Genomic DNA, 21,520 nt, shown 5'->3' on the forward strand with positions numbered 1-21,520 from the left:
GTTTGCTGAATTTCCATATGTAGTCTATACACATGTGACATTGAGAATTCACTGTGATCCCTTTCATCTGCCTAGTACCTCTGTGGTCTACATGGGAACTGCCTCTACCATCTCTTCTTTGCAAAACTTTGGGGAGGGAAAAATTCTGATATCTCAATCCTGATTTTGTTTGTGTGTGTGTTTGTGTGTAAGTAACTAAGTAAGTCATGGGTTCCTAGGTGGTGCTGTAGTCTAAACCACTGAGCCTCTTGGGCTTGCCAATCAGAAGGTCAGTGGTTCAAATCCCCGCAACAGGGTGAGCTCCTGTTGCTCTGTCCCAGCTCCTGCCAACCTAGCAGTTTGAAAGCACGCCAAAAAATGCAAGTAGATAGATAGGTACCACTGCGACGGGAAGGTAAACGGCGTTTCTGTGTGCTCTGGTTTCCGTCACGGTGTTCTGTTGCACCAGTAGTGGTTTAGTCATGCTGGCCACATGACCTGGAAAGCTGTCTATGGACAAACGTCGGCTCCCTCAGCCTGAAAGGGAGATGAGCACCACAACCCTATAGTTGACTTTGACTGGACTGAACCATCCAGGGGTCCTTTCCCTATCCCTCACTCTACAAAAGTCTTCTTCTGTGATTGTCACTGCTCACGCCCTGGCCAAGAGCTGCACAGCAGACCCCACTGCCTTTCAAACCAGAATGAAATACACAGCACACATTTTGCCCTGGACACATTGAAACAAACTCAATTTGTGTGTCAGCTGCACTTTTTTGGAACATTAATTGTGTATTTATAAATAACTTGGAAATCACCACAGAGAGGGGAACAATAATTGCTCATTATTTTCCCATTATTTCCTTCTTTGGTGATATATAAATTAGCAAGGATGTTTGAAGTTCACTGTTTTGACAATTCACTGACATTAGCCATTTCAGCATTTGTTTGAGCAGGAATAATTTGCAGTTTTCATTGCCGTGGAGAGGCAACACTAGCAATTTTCTGTTGGTGTCTGCAGAGTTTGGCTTTGATCTTGCCGTCATTGGTGTGTGGGTGGACGGCTGAGGCATCAGTTGCTCGACCAGACCATTTACAGTTTTTCTTTAAAAAAAATAAAAATACATTATCAACCACATTTCATAGGAAAGGCCAAGAGGGGGAAAATAGAATTTACAATTAAATGTCTGACAAAAAAGACATTTGGTGTCTTCACTGATTTGCCAAGAATTAATTTGACTGATGTCATATATGCTGTCACCAGGCAGCCACACATTTCAGTGATTTCTACATTGGCCAAATTGGGAAATCCCCTAAGCATTAGTCATGAATTAGACATAAAAATGGGTACAAAAACTGGATGAGCCTTTTAATCTTTTTGGATTCTCTGGCATGACACACACACACACACACACACAGAGAGAGAGAGAGAGAGAGAGAGAGAGAGAGAGAGAGAGAGAGAGAGAGATCTGGAAAATGACAAAAATTGGAATTCATTAAGAAATTTGACTTTGGCTTGTATCCAACTAAGTCATACTAAGAGTAAACACCTAAAAATAGGACAGCTAACATCACTGAAAAGTTAAAACCAATTACAGCATATTGAGATATCAGCTTAAAGGCCAGAGGCCTAACTAAATGAAAATGTTTTTGCCTGTGCATAGGCATGATGCTGATACATTTAGGCCAACATCTGTCAGGAGAGCAGTGAATTTTGAATTCTGTCCTGTGGGAATCCATTTCAGCACCAAAAAAAGGGAGCATTGGCTTTCAGGAAAATGCTATGCACCCGAAGGTAGTCTCTTGGGGGGGGGGAGTTCTCTCACAGGTTCTTAAATAGTTCCAGGGAAATAAATAATGATTAAAGGTGGAAAATATTAGTTTGCATCAATGTAACCATGGAATTAGCTGCTGTTCAGTAAGAGCATCAAAGATGCACATGTGTTCAGGTGTATTAAAAAAAAATGAAAGCATCAGTGGCTCAGCAGAGATGAAAGATTCTAAACATACTCCTCCTCTGCTTAGTGATCTGTACCTTTTTGTTCTGAAAGATGTTTTTTTCCTGCCCAACTGAATGCTCAGCATCTTGTTAGCTTACATCCACTTGCAAATAAATAAGACATGGTGGTATTGCTTAACCGGTGATTATACATCTGTTTGTGATAAATGTGGCTCAGGCCTTCAACAGATATATGATCTAGACCTTCAAAGTAGATTCTTCTGTTGCCTGGGGGTTGTGGCATGAATGAATCTGAGACCCATTTCTCTTCTGATGCTGATCCTCTCCCAAGCAAAGGGGAGGAGTATTGAATTATCTCAAGAAACCAGAACCAAAATTAACCGTAGTTCAATTAATTCAACAAATTCAAACATGTATGGGTTTATAAAGCGACTACTCCAATTGCAAATTTTCACTTTCTTTCAGAACTTGGAAATTACACTCAAACCAAGTTAAGATTGGGCAACTCTAATTCAAAGCTTTACCACAGAACAGGCTTAAATACAGATGACTCCCCACTTTTGTGGGGGTTACATTCCGGGGGCCCACGGACATAAGGCGAAAGCGTGTAACTGGGGAGCACCCTCTTAAAAGCCTTTAAACCCCTCTCTGCCCCCCTCTCCCCAATCCAGTCTGAAACTACGATACACATGCACAGACACCACAACTAAAATGGAAGCTCTGGAGCCAGTAGGAAGGTGGAGGTTGTGCAGGAAAGTAGCTGCTGCTGCCTTGCGACCCCACATGTCAGCTGTTAGGCTGGAAGCTGAGCAGCCTAAACAAAGCTCTGCTGTACCTCCCGTCTCTTCTGACGTCCTCTTTGGGCTCCAGGGTGGATCTCCTTATGAGCCACAAAGACTTTTAGCTCTCTCCTGCAATTTCTAGGTTGAAATGATTTGTTTAACTATTTCCTGGTGCTGCGCATATATGTAATCACGTGTGAGGCAGTCACATTTAAGTAGGGGGATGCCTGTATTAGTTAACGTTAAAGGGCCAGCATTGCGTAGGGCTGGAGTCATGGGTGAGGTCAGAGCTAGAGTAAGCAGGACCACTTTTTAAACTTTTCTTTCCCTAAACTTTTATTCCCCTTCTGTCTCTCTCTCACAAACAGTTTTCTATGCCCCGTCCTTGTCATTCTTCAACTCCTTGCTTCACAGCATGGAAATGCAGCAAGGCAGATCACTCCATTCATGTTCTAGCAGCTTACTCAGCTTCTGCACTGGGCAGAAGAAAGAGCCTTCTCTTCCTCTTTCCCTAACATGGAAACAGAGGGGAAGACCACTCTCTTCCTGCTCTGATCAGTTTCATTGGCTTATATGCTAGCACCAGTGGCGTAGCGTGGGTTGTCAGCACCTGGGGCAAGGCAAGTAATTTGCGCCCCCTAACCCCTAACCTGCCGCCGCTGCCAGCTTCTTCCTGCTGCTGCCTGGTCTGGTCTGGTGTGGTGTGGTTCTCTCCCGTGCTCAGCGCTGCACTGAGCGGCCGCTGCACTGTCCCTCCCCCAGATAGTCCCTCGCTCTCTCTCCGCACCGCACGCCTGGCACCCACCCCCTCCACAGTGGGCGGTGACCCAGTGACTCGGATCGGATTCGCACAGCCAGCACTGCAGTGAGAGTGAGTGAGCCAGGTAGGGGCAGAGAGCTGCGAGTGCAAGCGCCCCCCCCCCAGATGTTGTGCCCGGTGCAGCCGGGGCCCCCCCTGCACCCCCCATGCTACGCCACTGGCTGGCACCACTCCATACCTCCCAAGCAAACTCTATCGCTAGGGGCATTGATGATCTCTTGGATGTGGCAAATGATACTCAGACTAAATCTGATTTTGGGTGCTTCGTCAAGAGCAATAAAAAAAAATGGCTTGTGCTCTCATTTATTTATTTACTAAAGTTGTATCCCACTTTTCCTCCAAGGAGCACACGGTTCTCCCTTTCTGCCATTTTATCCTTGCACCAAGGAAGGCTACTTCTGAGGTAGGCTAGAATGAGAGATAGTGCCTGGCCACCATGGAATGAGTTTCATAACTGAGTGGCAGTTCAAGGGTGAGATCACTTTAGGTCAGTTACTCACCTTAACCCTGGAAAATCTAAGTGTTAAAAGCAATCAAAACCAGACAAGCCAGTAAAATATCAGCTCATGGTAACCATATTTATATAATTCCAAGGCAAGGGTAGTTGATGAAAGGTCTGTAGACCATATCTGGTCTAAGGCTTATTCCCCGCTTTGTCCCTGTAGTACTGCACTGCCACCATATGGTAATTCAGCCTTGGACTCACTGTAATGATGGAAAGGGCTGGAAGAAAGCCTTTATGACAGAAAACAAAATATGATATAGAGCTCTCCTGTTCTAAGCAAAAACACATTGCCAGGTATTTCATAGCATTCGGCTGTGCTGAAAAGTGATTTGCTCCTTTGTTGTTGAGTACCTCTGTTTACAAGGATAGACAAATGTTTTGTGCTGCTACAATAATTTAGCATAGCATTGCTTGGAATGGTATTGATGGACCCCATTGGGCTTTGTCTAGAACCATTTTGCTCATAAATTTGGGGATGGTCAGTTGGTTGAGCCTGGTTTTGCCTTTAAAAAATAAAGCAAGTGGGGAAACCAGGATCGGAGACCATCTCTATTGTTCGAAGATAACCTTTCCACTTTCTGCTAACAATTTTCTGTTTTACTCAGCTGGTTTTGTAAGGAGCTAAATTATCAGGCAGGCTGCTGCAGGGTTTGCCTTTGCTGCAAGAGAAGCTCTTTTCTGCCCCCTACTGTTCATTCCAAAGTTTGAGTGTCCTCACCATTCAAAATGCTTGGATGCAGCAGGTAACATTTTTCAAAAAACGAATTTCACTCTTTTCGATAAATACAGCAAGGAGAAATCAGTTAGGGGGAAACAGTTTAAAATGACAATGCCTGCATGTGACTTACAGTAAATCACCATTGTTCAATGAGAAACAAAACCAAGTTTATTACTGAAGGCACAAAGCTCCTGAAAATCCAAACTTTCGGTGAAGTGTGTATGCCTGTGATGTGCTAAGGCTGAGATAAAGTTAACTGTCTCACTTTTTGCATGTTTTCAGGTGTGTCATAATGCGTCTTCTTTATCAGATATTTTTACAACTCATCGGGAACATGATCAGCTTGTTCAGAAGCTGTTTTTCAAAGCATAGTTTTCCTTCTTTCAATTTGCCCTTGCCGTATTCAACCTCAGTTTGCCCACAGTGTTGTTAATCTGATTGGCTAGGCCAATGTGGCTTTCTCAGTGACATCATCATGGTCCCTTCTGATGCAATGACTTCATGGGTGCCTGTGGTCAAAATCACATGGGTCATCATCACAGCCAGTGGCACTGATGCCTGTGGGCAAGTATGGTATGGGTGAGAGCAAAGGAGGAGGGAAATGACTTCAACACGAAGCAATAGCCAAAAGGAACAAATCAACACTGAGCAGCACTGAAGCAGCACAAATGTTCACTGCAGTGGGGTATCTTTGGACAATGTATTTGCTGCAATGGCTGGCAAACTGGAATAATTAAATATTCAAATCAATCATATATTTGAACTATTAAAAATATGCAACAGGAACTGAAATGGAAGGGAAAATTAAGTAGTATAATACACCCGGAAGAAGTATGAATTCTGCTTTCTGCCATCTTTTTTATCTTTTATTTTTTGTCTGGAAATACTGTTATAATAAAAAGCTAATTATAGTGCACTACTCATTATAAGGCATTATTAAACAACCTAGTCCCTGATATCTGTATTGAAGGGAAGCACTTGGGTCTGAAATGAATTGTGTGCCTAATCATGGGCAAATACAATTTTAGGCACCAATGTTTTACATCACTGCATCACAAACATCCACATTCAGTGATGGCAAGAGGCCAAGTTATAGAGAAGAAGGGTAAACTGCCTGAAGAACCCCCATGGTCTTGTTTTACTGCCAAACCAAGCAGCCTCTTTCAAGTGAAAATTGAAGGCAGGTATTCAAAAGAGCAGAGATTGTTCTTTTAAATAAAACAGCTATAAAACATATGTATAGTGACAGGCATGTGCAGCCATAAACTTCGGAAATGTAGTAAAGGCAATCCCAGAGGAATAAAGAATAAAATATTACATCATTCCAGCTTGGCTTCCTCTGATCAAGAACATTACTAAAAACACCCTCAAGCCACATATCAGTTCTGTAATGGATTTCATTCCCCCCTTCCATTAAAATAGCTTAAATTATTTTTAATTAAAAACACTAATTGTTATTTCACACTTAACCATGAATGGCAGACATGAAAGTACATTATTTGTCAAAAAGCAGCCTTACAGGTAATTTTCACACTAGTAAGCAAAGTAGAAAATGACTCTAATGGCTGTACCAAAAAAGAAGGAAGGAAGGAAGGAAGGAGAAATGCATAAAAGAAGAAATAGCAAGCATAAACTTTTAATGCATTTACTACTGCAATGAACTAAAGTTAAAAGTTCGCAATTTTGAACAGGCATGAGAAAATGTGTGCAGGGAAGTTACTTACAAAGTAATAGCAGCCAGCACTGTGCAGGATCCGATCAGATACCATGTAACAGAGGGAGGATCAGATCCTTTGTGGTGCCATGAACCCCTGACATTTTAAAGGGGTTTTTAAGGGTTTTCAAAATCCTTAACCCCACCCGCTTGAATTGTTACAGACAGAGATGGGATGGGAGGTCCCACAAGGCAAATTACTGTGATTCAAGGGTTACGGTGTGGGTGTGTTGCTGTACAGCCCTACATATTAGTCACATTCCTTCTAGCTCTTCTTGAATGGAGAAGATATCCCGCAAGGCAGCAGAGGTTTAGGATAAGAGTCTTCCTTCTCTTAGATGGGCTACCAGCCCAGGTTGATGAGCCCCATCTGCCCCCCACTTCCCGCTACAGACCATGCAGAAACCACTTTCTTGACTGTTGGACCAACTATTGGTCTTGTCTGCTCAATCCGCCAGGGCCTGTTTTCATAGGCAGAGGAAGTTCCAATTGGCTACCCTCACCTGGCCTAGCCAGCCAATCAAAACTGTTTATCGGGGTGCGGTTGCTGTCACATGCTGACAGCTTCTAGGAGCCACCTCCTAGGGGCTGAGGTCCCTTTGGGGGCCACTATAAAATACCTGAGCCCCCCCCCAGTTGATGGGCATTGCCATTCAGTCAGTCAGTTATGTGGCGCAGGGCTTACCTGCCCTGTTCCCATATTTTATTCAAGTTGGCACCTCTGGCCACAGGTGCGAACTGAATGCAGGGTAAGAACCGAAGGTGGAAAACTACCCTAGAAGGAGCACAATATGTTCCCCACCAGAGGTTGTACCCCTCCCCATATACCAATCTCTGTGTGTATTGCATGTGTGTGAATGATTATATACACACTTACACACACACACACACAGAGAGAGAGAGAGAGAGAGAGAGAGAGAGAGCGCGCTAAAGACTTAAAGTAAATTAGTCTAGCACAAGTGACCTTTGGTATGATGGATATATCATGCTGGTTTATGGCTTTACTCAGATCACAGTTCTCTATAGATTTTGAAACACCCTAACAGTTGTATTATCCATATTTAACTACTTCCAGAAATTATTCCCAAAGAAAAGAAAGGCAATATTACTTGAACATTTTGCAAAAATTGTCAAATTTATTATTTAATATATTTGTGAATTATTAGTCCCCACTCAGTAAAAAGGGCAAATCATGGAGAAAAAGGCCCTGAATAATTTATCCCAGAAGGTTGCAAGATTCATCTAATAAATTATTTCATACCTATATATCTGTCATTTCTGGGTATATGAGAGTATAGTGATATGCATTAATTTTATTGCACTATCCCAGTACTGAAATAGAATGATTTAGATTTTTTGTTTAACCTGAAATGAATCTTTTGGAATCTTTTGGGCTACATCCAAGGAAAAATAAATACACCGAGAAGACTCAATCAGGCTTGGAATGGTACATATTGTGTGGGTATAATTTATAATAATCACTGCAGAATTATTGCAACTCTTTTATAGAACATCACTCCCTTTCTCAGCTTTCATATCCACCCATACAATAAATCAATCAGATAAATAGCCTTCACTCAGAAAATGGAATCATCTCAAAGCATTCAACTCACAGAAGGAGGATTGATTGAAAACATTTCTTCACAACTCCACCAAATAAAGGTTTTGGGATTCTGGTTGCACATTGTTCTCTCTAAATCCTGATGGCTGGCGAATCGGGTTAGTGGGAAGAATCCATTTCATGTAATGGGATAACATCTGCAAGCCTTTGAAGAATAGTTACAAAACCATTGCATACAAAGATTGCTGCAGATTATTATTTTTTTTCAGATAACATGTATAGCAAAGAGAAACAAGAACACAAGTTCAACCAAATAACCAAGTAGTGCAAATATTAATATTATTTTTATTATTTTATTATTTAAATAATGAAAAAGAATTTAAAAGAACACCTTTATCTGTTGTTCCATGCCAAATATGGAATATGCATTCCAGCCCAGATTCTAGCCCAGTATATAAGGTTGCAGCAAAGGGCTTGTTCAATGGGGTCAAGCTGCAGAGGAGAGGTGGCAGTGAGGTTGGGGCAATGTGGATGCATCAGCAAAGTATGCCTTTTCTGTCCTGGACACATCATTGGCTCACCTCTCATGCTCTCAGTAAGCAGCAGCGACACCACAGCCAGGGGGCTGTTGCCACAGTTCTAACCCCCATACCCCCGGCAGCTCCTGTATGGGTGAATATTATCATGTGACTTAACACACCAGTGTTATTTCCTTATTTCTATATTGCTTAAATCCCAAGGTGACTTCTCAGTGGTTTACAAGTGCATAACACTGCATAACAAATACACTCAGTTTTTCAGTAAATATTAAATTGCCTGCCTCCCCACACTCTAATTGTATTATTTAATTCAACCATATTTACTGCTGCTCAGATTCTCATGATTCACTTATCCAGGGAAGGAGTTTGAGATTTTTCTCAGAATTGTTGAATATATTGTCCCATGTCGGTTGGAACATGTTGTCATCTGTGCAGCTGTTAACAAGTGAATGATCATTTCTGATTCCTCTGGCAATACCAAATATTTCATTTAACCGAACAAAATTACTAATAAATTTGTTGGGAACTTGCAACTTAAAATTTCAAGTTCCTTCCTCATATAGTGGTACCTCTGGTTATGAACTTAATTTGTTCCGGAGGTCCATTCTTAACCTGAAACCGTTCTTAACTTGAGGTACCACTTTAGCTAATAGGGCCTCCTCCTGCTGCTGGGGTACGATTTCTGTTCTCATCCTAAGATAAAGTTCTTAATCCGAGGTACAACTTACAGGTTAGCGGAGTCTGTAACCCAAGGTGTTTGTAACCTGAGGTACCACTGTATTGGTCCAGCAGATCTTAATTTGGGGGCAAGAGCCAAATAAATGGTATATATCTGCTTTTTATGCCCAAACATATACTGCATTTACTATTTGCCCTCCATGTCTATTAAATGTAACCTTGAGAGTATCAAATGCCAGCTGTTGTCAGAGCTATGGTTGAAATTTGTTTTATTTCCTATTTATTTTACAGATTGGTAAAAGTTGTATATATGCATTCTCTTAAAATGCAGATTTTGGTATTTTTTTCAATGCACTTCCTACACACACACACACATACACTTGTGTGCATTCTTTTGAAATATGAAACAAAACACGAAATCTCTTCTTAAAATTCCAAGAATGGTGTGATCCAATTGGGAGTTGTGTTTTGATGTGCATATCATTCTGGGACCATTGGAATAGGCTGGTTGGCTTCAAAATGCAGAATGCACAAATTTCTTCTCCATACCTAGAAAAAGGAGCAGCACCAAGAAAAATGAAAATGAAACACAAAGAGTGGTGAAATGGATTCCCCAATGCAGTTCATCTTATCACATTCTTCAGCAGCGAAAAAATAAAATAAAAACCATTCTACTCTACTCTCTGAGAAAACAAGTGACGATGACAGCAGAACACAATGGAATACTGTTGCCCCTGAAGAAGAAAATATGATGAAATTTGACGGGCGACTGTATTTTTCAATATATGCTTCAACTTCCTGTATCTTTTTGACACTTTGTCTCCTTTTTTGTTTTCTTTCTGGTTTTCAAGTTGTTATTTCATTTATGAATCGCTTCCCACGAGGCACCCCAAAGCAATATACAATATAACAACGGCTCTAAAACAGTTACATACATAAAAACGGTAAAAACGTTTGCTTGTGTAAAAGCAAATTACAACAGTTGTTCTGAGCCAGTTTTCTTCGAACCTCTTACATCAGGGCAGATTAGGCACAGGCCTATGGGCCCCACACCTTTTAGGAGCTCCACGAGAATGGATTTGATCTGCAAAGAAAATTACAAAAATGTATTAGGAGATTATTTGTGAGGGGCTCCCAAGATTTTGACTGCCTAGGGGCCCCCAAGGAGTCTAATCTGTGACTGACCATGACAATGAAGTCTGGTGCCCCCCTTTTTTGTCTGAGTGGGTTGAAATCAAACTACAGGGGCAAAATAAGTGTGCACAAGTCTTCCCAAGTGCCAGCAATCACCTGGTTGTTGTCAGTACCTGCAAGTGCCCACCACCAGTTGATTCTTGGGAAGCCCTATACAAGGATACAGTGGTACCTCATTTGTTGAACGTAATCCATTCCGGAAGATAGTCCGACTTCCGAAACGTTTGACAACCAAGGCGCAAAGGGAGGTCGGCAAAGTCAATGGAAAAACACACAGCGGAAGCCATTCGACTTCTGAGGCGCATTCGAAAACGGAAGCATTTACTTCCGGGTTTCCGGCATTCGAAAACCAAAACATTCGGCTTCCAAGACACTTGGAAACTGAGGTATCACTGTATTGGGAACTGTTAACTACAGGTTACATGCTCCATCCTGCTTCAAACTCTGCAAGAATAATTTGCCATGCTGGCAAGACTTTGATGCCCATCTGGGTCAGATTTCTTATGTGGAGATCTGTTACGTACCTCACCCTTGTACATAGCCTCTTGTAGCAAATGGCCCTTTGCAGATTACAGTATAAAAACACAATACAGTGGTACCTCGGGTTAAGTACTTAATTCGTTCTGGAGGTCCATTCTTAACCTGAAACTGTTCTTAACCTGAAGCACCACTTCAGCTAATGGGGCCTCCTGCTGCCACCACGCTGCTGGAGCACGATTTCTGTTCTCACCCTGAAGCAAAGTTCTTAACCCGAGGTACTATTTCTGGGTTAGCGGAGTCTGTAACCTGAAGCGTATGTAACCTGAAGCATATGTAACCTGAGGTACCACTGTATACATAGCATAACAACAAAACCCTATAACGATAACCCCCCACACACACACACATTTTTTTTATTCTGCCACAGAAACTTCTCCCCATACTCCGACCTTTCTTTCTCCTCTGCCTCTGAGGCTGCTCCCAGGTCCCATGCGCTGTAATGCCTCAGGGGGCCTGGTTAGGCAGGGGGACACCTCTGTCTTCCATTAGCTAGCAAAGCAGTTGATTGCTGTGGAAGAAGCTGTCACCAGTGTTTTTCCACTGTTTGTGAGAAGTGCCTTCTTTTTCACGCTTGGTTTGTGGGCAGGGCCAAAAACCATTACAACTCCACTGGCTCGATTCTGGATGTCTTGTGTGTATATAAAATTTCAAACTGCCTGACAAGCAGGGCTCAAACAGACAGGAGACCGCCTGGGGTGAAAAAGAATTATTATTCACAATGGCACACACCTCTTTGCAAAGGGAGGATGGCTGTTCAGCACCTTGTAAATGCCCAATCATTCATCCATGCAGATGTAGGAAGGGGTGGCAGTGGAAGAGAAATAGATGATGCTATATATCAAGCAATAACAACCCTAACCTTAAATTGAAGCTATATGCCTATACAGTACTCATTTTCAATGCAAAGACCAGCAAATACATCCACCCACTTAATATCTTAAGAAGGGCTTTCACAGATGCAGGAAAACATTGAGTACTGTAACAGTAAGACAAACAGAGATGAACACAGTAGGCCTGAGAAAAAGATACTCAACACAGAGCAGGCAAATCCTAGCTGATATGTGACACTTTTAATTCTGCCTAATTGATAAGATTGGAACAGCAAGATCTCACAGCTTGGGAGCAGATCTTTGGTTTCCTTTCCACTAGCACGATCACATCTGGTTCTTCTGCAATTTATTTTCCCTTCTCCTTGCCCTGCCATGTAATCTTTGCTTCAGCTAATCCAGTTCACTGTTCAGTAAAATGGTGCAAGTCACCCGAAGGGCATCTCCAAGGCAAACAGAAATATAGAACAGATCTCAGAGGGGTTTGAATCTACTGGTGTGTAATAAACAAAATAATGTATAAAGGCATATGGAACAGTCAGTTAAAATCATTGAAAGAGATAAAACATAAGAAACACAAACCTTCACTCCCCCCACGATTACCAGCTGCCCTTGACTCCAGCTGTCAGAAGAATTAATTGGCTTGGTAATATTTTGCAAAATACATTCAGGTTTTGGTGAGTCTTCCAGGGAGCTGCACAGTGGTGAAATAACTTATCTATATTTACTTGCATTCATTGGATGTGCTAGCTGGATTGGTATCCATTCTGTACATGAGACAAATAAGCAAACACTGACCATTTTCACTCCTGCTTCTTTTTTCAACAGAATTCTCAGACACCTTTGTTCTGAGCAGGGCTTTTTTCAGCCGTAACTCATGAGAACTCAGTTCTGGCCCCCCTCAGGTGTGCGCCATTGCCTTGATAAGAGAGCAATGGAAGCATTTGTGGTGAGTTCCAGCACCTCTTTTTTCTAGAAAAATAGCACTGGTTCTGCGTAGCAGGAATTTTGATAAAGCAAAGAGATTCTTGTACTCTTTTGAACCTGTGGAAAATGTGAAGCCAGTGAGACCTGTAGAGAAAGATTATGTATTTATCCATGCACGTGCAATGCACAATTGATTATATAATTTGCTAGAATACGTGATCAGAGAGATTTCATGGAGTGCATTGTTTTTCATGAAACAAGTCCTAGGTGAGTGACTCCTGGAAGAACCATTTACTCTGTGTCATCCCTGAAGCAGAATAGCTTTTTCTATATTAAATGGTGAACTTAGTATTATTTCTGTCCCAGATTTAGATAAAGAGCTTCCCAGAAAACAAAAAACAAAAAAAATGCTGGAGCAATCATTCACCACAGTTGTCTGTGGTACAATACATATTTATAAAGAATAAATGACAGGTGCTATAGCAAAATCTGACCATGAAAATAAACTCTAGAGTTAGAAGGAGATAGCCTACAGAAGAAAATACCTGACTATTGAGATAAGAGAAGCAAAGAATTTTTCCAGTCTAGCCTCGAGGACTTTATTTTCTGTTATGATACATGGTGATCATCAATAAGAAATATACATAGGACAGGAATAACATCTATTAGATAGAATATCCATGATAAACGTATAATTCAAACTGCCAAAAACTGATTGTAGGTGAGAAGGAAAGGAGGTCTGTATTCATATTGCACTGAATTCAAATTTTGTGAAGCTCAGAACAGAGAGTGAGATTTACGAACAACCTTAGTACCATTGATTTCAATAGGTCTCCTCTAAGCATGGCGAAGTCTGGATCCAACCCAGCATGCATCTTAGCATCCTGGAACTGTAATATTTATGAGTGCTGAGAATTGTAGCTTTGTAAGGGGTAAACCATAGTTCTCACAAAGTGCTTTAAAGGTGTGGATGTGATTTAAATGTATGGTGTGTATGCAGCCACACTGTTGTGTAACTATTGCACAAGCAAGGCCTTAGAACTGCCCTTGACTGAAGAATATTAAAGGCACTAATTATGGCACAAATATTACAAGTTGTATTATTGACCAGACATTGCTCAGTGGCCTCTTGTTTGGGCTACCCTTAACACAGTTTTTGTGGGGCTGCCTTTGAAGAACACTCAGCTGATTCAGAATGTGGCAGCCAGGTTCTTAACAGGATCAAGTTATATTGGGAGCATGGGACTCCCTTGCTGCAGCAGCTGCACTGAGCCCCAGATCATTTTTGAGCCCAATTCAAAATGCTGTATAAATCCCTGTATAAACAAGAGATGGGGAACCTGTGGCCCTCCTGATGTTGTCGGACTACAAGTCTCATCATCCCTTACCATTGGTTTTTCTGGCTGAGAATGATAGAAGTTGAAGATCTTCAAAACCTGGAGGGGCACAGGTTCTCCATCTCTACCTGAAAAAGCTTAGGACCAGGTTCCTTTAAGGACCACCTTCTCCCATATGAACCTGCCCAGATATTAAGATCTTCTGGTGAGGCTCTTCTTTGCACCCCATCATTATCTGAGACTCCTCTGGTGGGGATGTGGGAGACAGCCTTTTTGGCTGACATACTCTGTTCCTGCCTAGTAGCTCCCACTGCCTCTTTTCTGCTGCCTTCCACCATCTAAGACTTTCTGATGACATTCTACCATTTGATGTGGACTTTTCTGTGTTTTTCTTTTTCATGGTTTTAATGTGCTAGTGGATTGGTTTTTTATCACCTGTTGATATCTGCTACTTTTAACCCCATCTACTGCTTTTTTATTTTTTTTTACTACATCTTAGTTTATTGTTATTTTTCCCTTTTTATTGTATCTTTTGCTATTTCTTTGTTTTATTGTTAGTTGCTTCAAACATTTTTGTTGAAAGAGAAAGCCAGGATATAAACTGTCACATTCAGTTAATATAAGAAATAAAAATGCTAGACACTGGTGTAGAAAACAAAGAAGCTATAGCCAGTCATACGGTCTACAATACAGTCCGCTGAAATCCATAAGCACAGAAGTTGCCACCTACCGAGTCAGATAGTTGGTCCATTTAACTCGGTCTTGTCTACACTTACAGGCAGACGTTCTCCACTGTTTTAGACAGGAGACATTCCCATCCCTTCTTGGAAATGCTGAGGATTCAACCTGGGCTCTTTGCATGTGAGGCAGTGTACATCAGCCCTTTCCAAAGCATGTGCTGGATTGTAGCCACTATGGTCAACAATACAATGTTGTGGCTTTGCAGCAGTTAAGGAGGCCAAAGTACACATAGCTAGGGTTAACCCATAGCTTCAAATGTGAGTCTTCCCCACTACCCATTTAGCTATTTTAGAAGGCTGCAATGGACATGATAAGTTAAAATGGAAGTGAATCAGAGAATGCAGCTTACAGATTTTTTCAAGGACACTCTAACTGTTCCCCCATAATTAAAGGCTGAGTTTCTGCTTGTACGTCTCTTTCTGCCTTAAGCCACTTTCCTGAGAGCCAGTGTGGTGTAGTGGTTAAGAGCGGTAGATTCGTAATCTGGGGAACCGGGTTTGCGCCTCCGCTCCTCCACATGTAGCTGCTGGGTGACCTTGGGCTAGTCACACTTCTCTGAAATCTCTCAGCCTCACTCACCTCACAGAGTGTTTGTTGTGGGGGAGGAAGGGAAAGGAGAATGTTAGCCACTTTGAGACTCCTTCGGGTAGTGATAAAGCCGGATATCAAATCCAAACTCTTCTTCCTATACCCTGCTTTACAGGTCAAAGTGAAAAACTGGGACGCCGTCTTCCAGGGCCGCATGAGTCGCAGGACTGCATGAGATCACGGCCATGAAAAAAGCATTGCAGTGCCCCAAATGGCCGCTGTGCTCTTGCGTGAAGAAACAGGGTGTCCTGGTATTCCCAGGACATTTGTGGGGCACACCATCTTTAAAGGAAGGAGTATACTCCTTTCATGCATTCTATAGTGGGCTGCATCATATGTTTTAGGAAAGGAAGGAAAGAAGGGTCCCTGTTGCAAACGATTCACAAAGGCTTAACTTATGCAAGTGCAAAACTCATACAGCACCATGTTCAGGACTGAGCATCAATAGTGCTGCTTGGAGCTTCACTCTCTATTCCATGGGCACAGCCTGAGCTTATAAAGCCACAGGACTCAATAGCGGCTGATGTTCCCTGGAATTCACTCTCCGAGGAAGTAAGTTATTAGTTCACAATTAAAAACAGATCTATCTGGTTTCCCAAGATTGATTGCACACTTAATCAGCTCCCACTTGCCTATACAGTATCACTGAAATGGAGAGATAATAAAGCCATGGTTCTTTTAAGAGAGCGACTGCACTGCAGATCAATTTCTTCAAAATCTTCATGTGTGCAGAAATCCTGTGGGATGAATATTTCATAAGGGGAACAACGCCGTTAAAATTAATAAAACCCCAGCCTGCCTAGTTATGAACTACAGTGATTACTGAAGAAAATAATCCTGCTCATATTTTGCACCACCAAAGTTGGGCCCCGAAGGCATCCAGGGAGAAAGGAGAACGCTTTTGAAGTGAGGTGTCACCAAGAGTAATAAGAGTTTCAGAGACACAAAATCCAGGGAGAGGAGCCTGCGACAACTGGGGGGAAGCTGAATCTTGTTCTTGCCTGGGGAAGACTGAGAAATTGAAGTTAATTAATTGTTACACACTTTCCCTCTGTGTCAGGCCCACTCCTCAGCTTCCTGAGCAGAAAATAGGAAGATCTAGAGAAGCAGTATTTAGTCACTCCGTATTAATTCCTGACAAACATGCTGACCTGCTTTGTCAAAATCCAGCTTGTGTCCTGGAAACACCAATAGGTTTGTTTAGTCTTTAGGGAAACAGGTCGCTTGGCTAGGGTTGGCTGTGCAGCTGGCATACTTCCAGCTGTGCCAGCCACACTGTGTCCATACCAAGCCTTTTGTGATAGCTCTCATTTGACTGGCACCCAACATGTGCACAGGACTCAGGTGTGTGCGGAAGATCCTCCTGCCAGGGGCTCTCATGATGGCCTTCTGCAGCAGTGGAAAGGGCAGAAGCCCCCTCCATCCTGAAGCACAAATGTTAAAAGAATAGCTCCCTCAAATAAATAATTGGAACCTCGGTCTCAAAGCATAGGTGGAAACAGCTGGACTACATCAAGAGTATAATAGCTATGGATGCTGAACAGAAAGAATGTGGGAAATGATAGAATATATGGGCAATGCAGCTGGTTTTAATATTCGGCATTTTATTGGCTTCTGAGTGTGTGTGCATGTGTGCTGTGATGTTACACGATTACCTTTTATGCATTTGAATGGCCTAAAAAGATAGCAAATAAATAAGATCACATGAACCTCAAAGCCTATTTTGCACTTCTGTCTAGGTTGCACCTGAGGTAGGTGCCCCTCTTGTCATTCGATTTAATATAATGCAGGCCATGAGGCATATTACTCTTTCCAGCAGGGTCTCTCTCTCTCCCCCCACCCTCAGCATTTTCTCTTCTGGCTTCCCAGGAAACTGATCGTGTTTACAATTACATTTCTCCAACCGTTCGCTAAGAAAAGTAGCAAGCAGATGCTAGTCCCAACTGAAAGCACCAAATACATAAATAAGCCATTTTGGAAATACCAGATTGCTCTTTTCTCAGCTGTTTTCAAAGCAAAAGCGTATAATAAAAAATAGAGTACAAACATGTGTCAACAGGTCTTGTCTGTAGCAGGTCTGTAGTTTGGCATTACGCTCTTTATTCAGAAAGGAATGGGCAGGAGGTGACAGAGGGCTGAGGCGGTTATGGGCATGGAATGAATAAGTAAGAATGTAAAATTAGGTGTTTTGATTTTTATTTTGATTTTTTTAAAAAATGTTAACTTGATAATGTATTCATAATCTTCTCTGCTTATGACACACACAAAAATGAGTGCTTGCCTTCTGAAGCCCTCATCTGGCAGCCAAAGATAGCAGATTTCTAAGGGCATTTTTTATGCTGCTTTGATGAGTGAGAGAAAAATATACAGAGCAGCAAAATGACATTTTTCTATAAATTTCACAGTGCTCAGCAGGCATGCGAGTATGGCAGCATTCATTAAGATTAGTTAGAATTACTTAAGCACCGTGAATTTTCTCTATCAAGCTGGTAACTGGGACACTGCGGATTAGTTATTGATCAGCCACTGTTAATACTCAGAGCTCTTTCCATGCCTGTTGTTGTGGGGAGTGGGAGTGGGGGACGCCGTCTCACGAAGCTGAAGCTGTGAAATTCACAAATTAAACAGACTCTCTTCATTCTCCCTTTTGTTTCTAGAACAGACAAAAAAAAGGCGGGGGGAGAATGAGAATTAATGTGTTGCCTCAAATATTTTCTCTCTTCCCAGGCTCAGCAAATTTCTTCAGCCCTCACAACAGAGCAGGGCATTCCAAAATGGCTCCTACCAGCCAAACCGGTCCTACCATTTGGTGGAGTAAAGCAGATGCCTCGGGGAACTGGTTTGGGGCATTGTGAAAAGGTAGCAAATTCTTCATTTATTATTGAATTTTTATCCCCAGAGAGAGGTGCTTGTAGAAATGTCTGCCTTGGGTGCCAAAATAACTTAGCTAGTCTTGGGTTCTGTGTGCCTGGACTTGGAGGATGGGAAGGCACATGCTGTGCCACCTCAGGTAGCAAAAGTGTAGTGGCCAGAGGGGTGGGCTGACGATGTGCACAAGACCTCCCAGCACTCATGTTGCTGTGGCTTACCAGGAAGGAGAGGGGCAAGATAGTGAGGAAGTCAGTGCTGTGCCACACAACAGTGAAAACAGCCCAGACCTTTGGCTGGTACATCCACATAGCACTAACCTCCGCATTGCCTTGTCTCTGCCTTCCAGCAAGCTGCAGTGACACTACTGCTGGGAGGCTAGATGCATGCTGCTATCCATCCCTGACAGCCACTATTGCAGCAAAACGTATTGAGGCAGTTCAAGATAAGTTAGCAAACATTGCTTGAGGAGGAGGAGAACACTATTGCCTAAAGTAGTCATAAGCTTAAGGCTGCTAGTAGGAACCCAATACTACTCCACTGCAATAACTGCTGTGCTCTTCCAGGCTGGCAATATGTGGTGCAACACTGTTCTAAATGGTGCAGCCCTGTTTCACGGCTTTCACTGTTATGTACTCTCTCTGTCTGACTCTTGAAAGATGTGGATTCGAAAGGCAGTAACACAATAGCGGAAGATATGTTTTATGTGCCTAAGGTTTAATCTCCAGTGTTTTCAGTTGAAGGGTCTCAACAAGGCTAAAACCTCTGTTTGAGATCTGCCAGGTGGAAGAAGCAACAATGGGATACATCAAACAATAATTTGACTCAGCAGATGACAGCCATATTCTGTATGTTCACATGATTCTAACTCTGCATAGCAGGAACACTCAATTGTGGTAATGAATATTAATTGACCCTCATTTGGGGGAGAGGCTATAACTCAGTGATAGATCATATGCTCTAGGTTCAGTTCCTGGAATATTCAGTCAGTGTGGACAATATGAAGCTAGATGATCAGACTAGATATGGAGAAATGTCATGTGTTCAAATTATGTGAAACTGTCCATTAGGGTTTTAAGGAAAGAGGGAGTAAGCCGCTGTTGATGAACCCTCAGTGCTAGGGTAACCAAGAGCACGCTGGCTAACACTGGGATGTTCATCCCACTGAAAGGAGCAATGAGGTGTACATTGAGATGTATGTCCCAATGAGAGGGAATGTTAACTTATTCTCTAGGCATTTTCTTCTCCCTCACCAAAAGACAGATTGGGGGAAATAGCTGCAGACAGCTAAGAAATAATGCAAGTAGGAGATTTTCACAAACATTTTTTATGCACCCCAAGTTTGGGCACAAATATTGAACCTCATGAAAATTCAGTGCAGATTCTTATAGTCAGAACTGAAGAACCAAGAATTGTCAGAGGGGAAAGATCATATTATTTCTCCTCTATGATCTTTTCTCCTCCGGGTATAGCATGCAAAATTATTCTATAAACATATAGAGCTGGAAAGATATTACATCAGATTTGGTCAACCACACAATTTATCTAGAGAATGATGTCAGCAGGTTGTTTTATCCCTGCAGGAAGCCTCTATTTCATGATCTGGCATCAGCAAAGTTGCATGGGAACCAAATTCCAAGGTAATGTTTCCATCCATTAGGAGTCATGCAAACACTTTTTAAAAGTGCCAAGTATTCTATCAGAATTCATGCAGTTCAGTGTATATATTTTTAAAAATGGAAACTTGTAAATGAGAAAAAGAATTGGCAAGAGACAGAGAAAGCCATGCATTCATGTATTATTCTATAATTAATCCCCAATGCAAGATAAAAGTTAAGGGCAGCATAAGGATGTAAGGCTATGTGAAATTCAGTTCTTTCAGTTTTTCATTTTTCCAATCTTAAATTCATTTCCCCACATTTCTGCAGGAGCTGATACTGGGTGGAGCCAGTGCTGTTGCTAGGTAGTGCTAGGGCTGTGTCTCACTTTAAAGTAGTCCATTTTCTCTCTGTCTCTCAACCACTTATGAATCAGAGGAGAATGACAGAAGTGTGTCTCTGTCTTTGTCGGATGGTTGGAACTCCAGTTGGCTAGAAAACGCCTTCAAGGAAAGTAGGACCCAAGGAAAAGGGAAAGTTCATACTGTTGGGCTCCACTTCACAAATGGTCTCCAGTGATCCCATCTAGCTTGTCTCCTTCATGGGAAGGCTGGGTGGGGCAGGGAGAGAGTATAATGCTGGGTGCTGCTACTCTAAGGAGCAAAGCTGACAGCACATGGGTGGTGGAATTCATAGAACAGAAAGATCCTGTATACCCTGGGTGCCTATTTATAAAATGGAAGAAGACTCTGTGTGAACAATTCATCACTCTAGATAGAACCAAAATGATGAGATGATTCTCACAAGCAGCTAAGGAACACTTTTCCTCCAAAGGTACTGTACTTTGCTATCATCCTTTCTACTGGACTTTATTAGCTCCATCTTGGGCACCTTGCAAATGTAACTTGCAAAAAATGAATGAAATTGCAGGGTGGGACCACTTCCTTCTATCCCTCTCCCCTTCCCCCACAAAACACACACATGTCTCCATCTGCAGAAAGATCCTGAGTGAATTGCAGATATGGTAATGCAGGATAGCTTCTAAAGGAGATCAAATACTATTATTATCGCTCTCTTGCTAAAATGGCTTATATCCGTAATGTAACTTTCTTTTCATGAAGGTCAACCAAGCCATTACAGAAATGAATGGAGGCACTGTGGGCTTCTCTTGGCTAAACAAGAATGCCTTGCCCTGAGCTTTGCAACAATGAGGAGCCATCATGCTGAAGGTTTCTGTTTCCTTAAGGGCATGAGAGCCAATACATCATTAACTAAACACAGAGGTCAGAGGTCTCCACTTATATTTTTCTCATTTTAAATGACTATTTAAGGAAGGAGAATGGAGGAGGAAATGATGATGTGGATGAGAAAAATGAAACAATTCACCTACATGCCAAAAGGTTTAAATGCAACTGTTTGATTCTCCATGGACCCATTACGGCTTCAGGAATTCAGCAACATCCCATTTCGTGGCTGGATAAATAGGTGCTCAAGCACACCCAGAGGAGAAAAGCTACGAACAAGACCTCAAGGCAGTGCTCACTTCTTGACCCTTCTAGGGCTCTTAAAAGCTGCTAGAGTGGTACAGCTACAGAATGCTGTGATTGGGCACAGAAGTGGTTCACCAGGTGGGGCAGAGCTGCT

This window comes from Podarcis vaucheri, assembly GCF_965113315.1.
Source record: "Podarcis vaucheri genome assembly, chromosome: 5".
NCBI lineage: Eukaryota > Metazoa > Chordata > Lepidosauria > Squamata > Lacertidae > Podarcis > Podarcis vaucheri.